Genomic DNA, 6,816 nt, shown 5'->3' with positions numbered 1-6,816 from the left:
CCCAATATGTAAGCAGCTTCACCGAGGTCTTTCATTGAAAAACTCTTATTCAAGTATCCCTTTATGCTATCCAGAAATTCTATATCATTTCCGATTAGTAATATGTCATCTACATATAATATCAGAAATGCTACAGAGCTCCCACTCACTTTCTTGTAAATACAGGCTTCTCCAAAAGTCTGTACAAAACCAAATGCTTTGATCACACTATCAAAGCATTTATTCCAACTCCGAGAGGCTTGCACCAGTCCATAAATGGATCGCTGGAGCTTGCACACTTTGTTAGCTCCCTTTGGATCGACAAAACCTTCCGGCTACATCATATACAACTCTTCTTCCAGAAATCCATTTAGGAATGCAGTTTTGACATCCATCTGCCAAATTTCATAATCATAAAATGTGGCAATTGCTAACATGATTTGGACAGACTTAAGCATCGCTACGGGTGAGAAGGTCTCATCGTAGTCAATCCCTTGAACTTGTCGAAAACCTTTTGCGACAAGTCGAGCTTTGTAGACAGTAACATTACCGTCGGCATCAGTATTCTTCTTAAAGATCCATTTATTCTCAATTGCTTGCCGATCATTGGGCAAGTCAACCAAAGTCCATACTTTGTTCTCATACATGGATCCCATCTCAGATTTCATGGCTTCAAGCCATTTTGCGGAATCTGGGCTCACCATCGCTTCTCCATAGTTCGTAGGTTCATCATGATCTAGTAGCATGACTTCCAGAACAGGATTACCGTACCACTCTGGTGCGGATCTTACTCTGGTTGATCTACGAGGTTCATTAGTATCTTGTTCTGAAGTTTCATGATCATCATCATTAGCTTCCTCACTAATTGGTGTAGGTATCACAGAAACTGGTTTCTGTTATGTATTACTTTCCAATAAGGGAGCAGGTACAGTTACCTCATCAAGTTCTACTTTCCTCCCACTCACTTCTTTCAAGAGAAACTCCTTCTCTAGAAAGTTTCCGAATTTAGCAACAAAAGTTTTGCCTTCGGATCTGTGATAGAAGGTGTATCCAATAGTTTCCTTTGGATATCCTATGAAGACACATTTCTCCGATTTAGGTTCGAGTTTATCAGGTTGAAGCTTTTTCACATAAGCATCGCAACCCCAAACTTTCAAAAATGACAACTTTGGTTTCTTGCCAAACCACAGTTCATAAGGCGTCGTCTCAACGGATTTTGATGGTGCCCTATTTAACGTGAATGCGGCCGTCTCTAGAGCATAACCCCAAAATGATAGCGGTAAATCAGTAAGAGACATCATAGATCGCACCATATCAAGTAAAGTACGATTACGACGTTCAGACACACCATTACGTTGTGGTGTTCCAGGTGGCATGAGTTGCGAAACTATTCCGTATTGTTTCAAATGTACACCAAACTCGTAACTCAAACATTCTCCTCCACGATCAGATCGTAGGAATTTTATTTTCTTGTTACGATGATTTTCAACTTCACTCTAAAATTCTTTGAACTTTTCAAATGTTTCAGACTTATGTTTCATTAAGTAGATATACCCATATCTGCTTAAGTCATCTGAGAAGGTGAGAAAATAACGATATCCGCCACGAGCCTCAACATTCATCGGACCACATACATCTGTATGTATGATTTCCAACAAATCTGTTGCTCTCTCCATAGTACCGGAGAACGGTGTTTTTGTCATCTTACCCATAAGGCACGGTTTGCAAGTACCAAGCGATTCATAATCAAGTGGTTCCAAAAGTCCATCAGTATGGAGTTTCTTCATGCGCTTTACACCGATATGACCCAAACGGCAGTGCCACAAATAAGTTGCACTATCATTATCAACTCTGCATCTTTTGGCTTCAACATTATGAATATGTGTGTCACTACTATAGAGATTCAATAAGAATAGACCACTCTTTAAGGGTGCATGACCATAAAAGATATTACTCATATAAATAGAACAACCATTATTCTCCGATTTAAATGAATAACCGTCTCGCATCAAACAAGATCCAGATATAATGTTCATGCTTAACGCTGGCACCAAATAACAATTATTTAGGTCTAATACTAACCCCGAAGGTAGATGTAGTGGTAGCGTGCCGACCGCGATCACATCGACTTTGGAACCATTTCCCACGCGCATCGTCACCTTGTCCTTAGCCAATCTTCGCTTAATCCGTAGTCCCTGTTTCGAGTTGCAAATGTTAGCAACAGAACCAGTATCAAATACCCAGGTGCTACTGTGAGCATTAGTAAGGTACACATCAATAACATGTATATCACATATACCTTTATTCACCTTGCCATCCTTCTTATCCGCCAAATACTTGGGGCAGTTCCGCTTCCAGTGACCAGTCTGCTTGCAGTAGAAGCACTCAGTTTCAGGCTTAGGTCCAGGTTTGGGTTTCTTCTCTTCAGTAGCAACTTGCTTGCTGTTCTTTTTGAAGTTCCCTTCTTCTTCCCTTTGCCCTTTTTCTTGAAACTAGTGGTCTTGTTGACCATCAACACTTGATGCTCCTTCTTGATTTCTACCTCCGCAGCTTTCAGCATTGCGAATAGCTCGGGAATAGTCTTATTCATCCCTTGCATATTATAGTTCATCGCGAAGCTCTTGTAGCTTGGTGGTAGTGATTGGAGAATTTTGTCAATGATGCAATCATCTGGAAGATTAACTCCTAATTGAATCAAGTGATTATTATACCCAGACATTTTGAGTATATGCTCACTGACAGAACTGTTCTCCTCCATCTTGCAGCTATAGAACTTATTGGAGGCTTCATATCTCTCAATCTGGGCATTTGCTTGAAATATTAACTTCAACTCCTGGAACATCTCATATGCTCCATGACGTTCAAAACGTCGTTGAAGTCCCGATTCTAAGCCGTAAAGCATGGCACACTGAACTATCGAGTAGTCATCAACATCTGGTGTTGCTCCAGCAGCAGGCCTGGCACCTAGTGGTGCTTCCAGGACGTAATTCTTCTGTGCAGCAATGAGGATAATCCTCAAGTTACGGACCCAGTCCGTGTAATTGCTACCATCATCTTTCAACTTTGCTTTCTCAAGGAACGCATTAAAATTCAACGGAACAACAGCGCGGGCCATCTATCTACAATCAAACATAAACAAGCAAGATACTATCAGGTACTAAGTTCATGATAAAATTAGGTTCAATTAATCATATTACTAAAGAACTCCCACTTAGATAGACATCCCTCTAATCCTCTAAGTGATTACGTGATCCAAATCAACTAAACCATGTCCGATCATCACGTGAGATGGAGCAGTTTCATTGGTGAACATCACTATGTTGATCATATCTACTATATGATTCATGCTCGACCTTTCGGTCTCTGTGTTCCGAGGCCATATCTGTATATGCTTGGCTCGTCAAGTATAACCTGAGTATTCCGCGTGTGCAACTGTTTTGCACCCGTTGTATTTGAACGTAGAGCCTATCACACCCGATCATCACATGGTGTCTCAGCACGAAGAATTTTCGCAATGGTGCATACTCAGGGAGAACACTTCTTGATAATTAGTGAGAGATCATCTTAAAATGCTACCATCAATCAAAGCAAGATAAGATGCATAAAAGATAAACATCACATGCAATCAATATAAGTGATATGATATGGCCATCATCATCTTGTGCTTGTGATCTTCATCTTCGAAGCACCATCGTGATCACCATCGTCACCGGCGCGACACCTTGATCACCATCGTAGCATCATTGTCGTCTCGCCAATCTTTATGCTTCCACGACTATCGCTACCGCTTAGTGATAAAGTAAAGGATTACAGCGCAATTGCATTGCATACAATAAAGCGACAACCATATGGCTCCTGCTAGTTGCCGATAACTTGGTTACAAAACATGATCATCTCATACAATAAAATTTTAGCATCATCTCTTGACCATATCACATCACAACATGCCCTGCAAAAACAAGTTAGACGTCCTCTACTTTGTTGTTGCAAGTTTTACGTGGCTGCTACGGGCTTAAGCAAGAACCAATCTTACCTACGCATCAAAACCACAACGATAGTTTGTCAAGTTGGTGCTGTTTTAACCTTCGCAAGGACCGGGCGTAGCCACACTCGGTTCAACTAAAGTTGGAGAAACTGTCACCCGCTAGCCACCTTTGTGCAAAGCACGTCGGGAGAACCGGTCTCGCGTAAGCGTACGCGTAATGTCGGTCCGGGCCGCTTCGTCCAACAATACCGCCGAACCAAAGTATGACATGCTGGTAAGCAGTATGACTTATATCGCCCACAACTCACTTGTGTTCTACTCGTGCATATAACATCAACACATAAAACCTAGGCTCGGATGCCACTGTTGGGGAACGTAGTAATTTCAAAAAAATTCCTACGCACACGCAAGATCATGGTGATGCATAACAACGAGAGGGGAGAGTGTGATCTACGTACCCTTGTAGACCGACAGCGGAAGCGTTAGCATAACGCGGTTGATGTAGTCGTACGTCTTCATGGCCCGACCGATCAAGCATCGAAACTACGGCACCTCCGAGTTTTAGCACACGTTCAGCTTGATGACGATCCCCAGACTCCGATCCAGCAAAGTGTCGGGGAAGAGTTCCGTCAGCACGACGACGTGGTGACGATCTTGATGTTCTACCATCGCAGGGCTTCGCTTAAGCACCGCTACAATATTATCGAGGATTATGGTGGAAGGGGGCACCGCACACGGCTAAGAATACAATCACGTGGATCAACTTGTGTGTCTAGGGGTGCCCCCTGCCCCCGTATATAAAGGAGCAAGGGGAGGACGCCGGCCGGCCCTATAGCCGTGCCAAGGAGGAGTCCTCCTCCTAGTAGGAGTAGGACTCCTACTAGGAGGGGGAAGGAAGTGGGGAGGGAGAAGGAAAGGGGGGGCGCCGCCCCCCCTCTCCTAGTCCAATTCGGACCAGGGGGAGGAGGCGCGCGGCCCACCCTCGCTGCCCCCCTCTCTCTCTCCACTAAGGCCCATATGGCCCATTACTTCTCCCGGGAGGGTTCCGGTAACCCTCCGGCTCTCCGGTTTTCTCCGAAATCACCCAGAACACTTCCGGTGTCTAAATATATCCTTCCAATATATGAATCTTTATGTCTTGACCATTTCGAGACTCCTCGTTATGTCCGTGATCACATCCGTGACTCCGAACTAACTTCGGTACATCAAAACTCATAAACTCATAATATAATTGTCATCGAAACCTTAAGCGTGCGGACCCTACGGGTTCGAGAACAATGTAGACATGACCGAGACACGTCTCCGGTCAATAACCAATAGCGGAACCTGGATGCTCATATTGGCTTCCACATATTCTACGAACATGTTTATCGGTCAGACCGCATAACAACATACGTTGTTCCCTTTGTCATCGGTATGTTACTTGCCCGAGATTCGATCGTCGGTATCTCAATACCTAGTTCAATCTCGTTACCGGCAAGTCTCTTTACTCGTTTCGTAATACATCATCTCGCAACTAACTCATTAGTTGCAATGCTTGCAAGGCTTATGTGATGTGTATTACCGAGAGGGCCCAGAGATACCTCTCCGACAATCGGAGTGACAAATCCTAATCTCGAAATACGCCAACCCAACATTTACCTTTAGAGACACCTGTAGAGCTCCTTTATAATCACCCAGTTACGTTGTGATGTTTGGTAGCACACAAAGTTGTCCTCCGGCAAACGGGAGTTGCGTAATCTCATAGTCATAGGAACATGTATAAGTCATGAAGAAAGCAATAGCAACATACTAAACGATCGGGTGCTAAGCTAATGGAATGTGTCATGTCAATCACATCATTCTCCTAATAATGTGATCCCGTTAATCAAATGACAACACATGTCTTATGGTTAGGAAACATAACCATCTTTGATTAATGAGCTAGTCAAGTAGAGGCATACTAGTGACGTTTAGTTTGTCTATGTATTCACACAAGTATTATGTTTCCGGATAATACAATTCTAGCATGAATAATAAACATTTATCATGATATAAGGAAATAAAATAATAACATTATTATTGCCTCTAGGGCATATTTCCTTCAGTTATCACAATTTTTGGACACGACTTGATCATGAAACAAATAGCATTGGAGCTATAAATGACCATGTTCATTGCAAAGTTCACAGGATGGCGATAAATATTGAATCTTTCAGCACAAACATCTAGCCTTTCTTTCAACAATTTAGTTTCTAAATGCTTATGCCTCTTACAATATCTATCTTCCCTATTTGGTGTGTACTTGCAAACCCAATGCACTCCGCAAAAGTTGACATGTTTATAGGAGACATTTTCATCATAACTAGTGCAATCATCATTAGTACTATGAATATTCAAGGAGTTCATACTAACAACATTGCAATCATGCTCATCATTCAAAGATTTAGTGCCAAACATTTTAATGCATTCTTCTTCTAACACTTTGGCACAATTTTCCTTTCCATCATACTCACGAAAGATATTAAAAAGATGAAGCGTATGAGGCAAACTTAATTCCATTTATTTTTTGTAATTTTCTTTTATAAACTAAACTAGTGATAAAACAAGAAACAAAAAGATTCGATTGCAAGATCTAAACATATACCTTCAAGCGCTAACCTCCCCGGCAACGACGTCAGAAAAGAGCTTGCACTACCAAAAAAATACACTTCCGTGATGATACGTGTTTGTCACAGTAGGTCGCGTTTTTTGTCATGCATGTACATCCATGATGATTTTATGACAGAATCAAGATAGTCATACCTGTGCTGTCGTAGAAGTGTTCCATGACATTACCAAAATTATCATCACGGAAGTGTCCACTTCCATGA

Source organism: Triticum dicoccoides, chromosome 7A, assembly GCF_002162155.2.
Source record: "Triticum dicoccoides isolate Atlit2015 ecotype Zavitan chromosome 7A, WEW_v2.0, whole genome shotgun sequence".
NCBI classification, from domain to species: Eukaryota; Viridiplantae; Streptophyta; class Magnoliopsida; order Poales; family Poaceae; genus Triticum; species Triticum dicoccoides.
The sequence above is the reverse complement of the archived record's forward strand: the minus strand, read 5'-3'. Positions refer to the sequence as shown.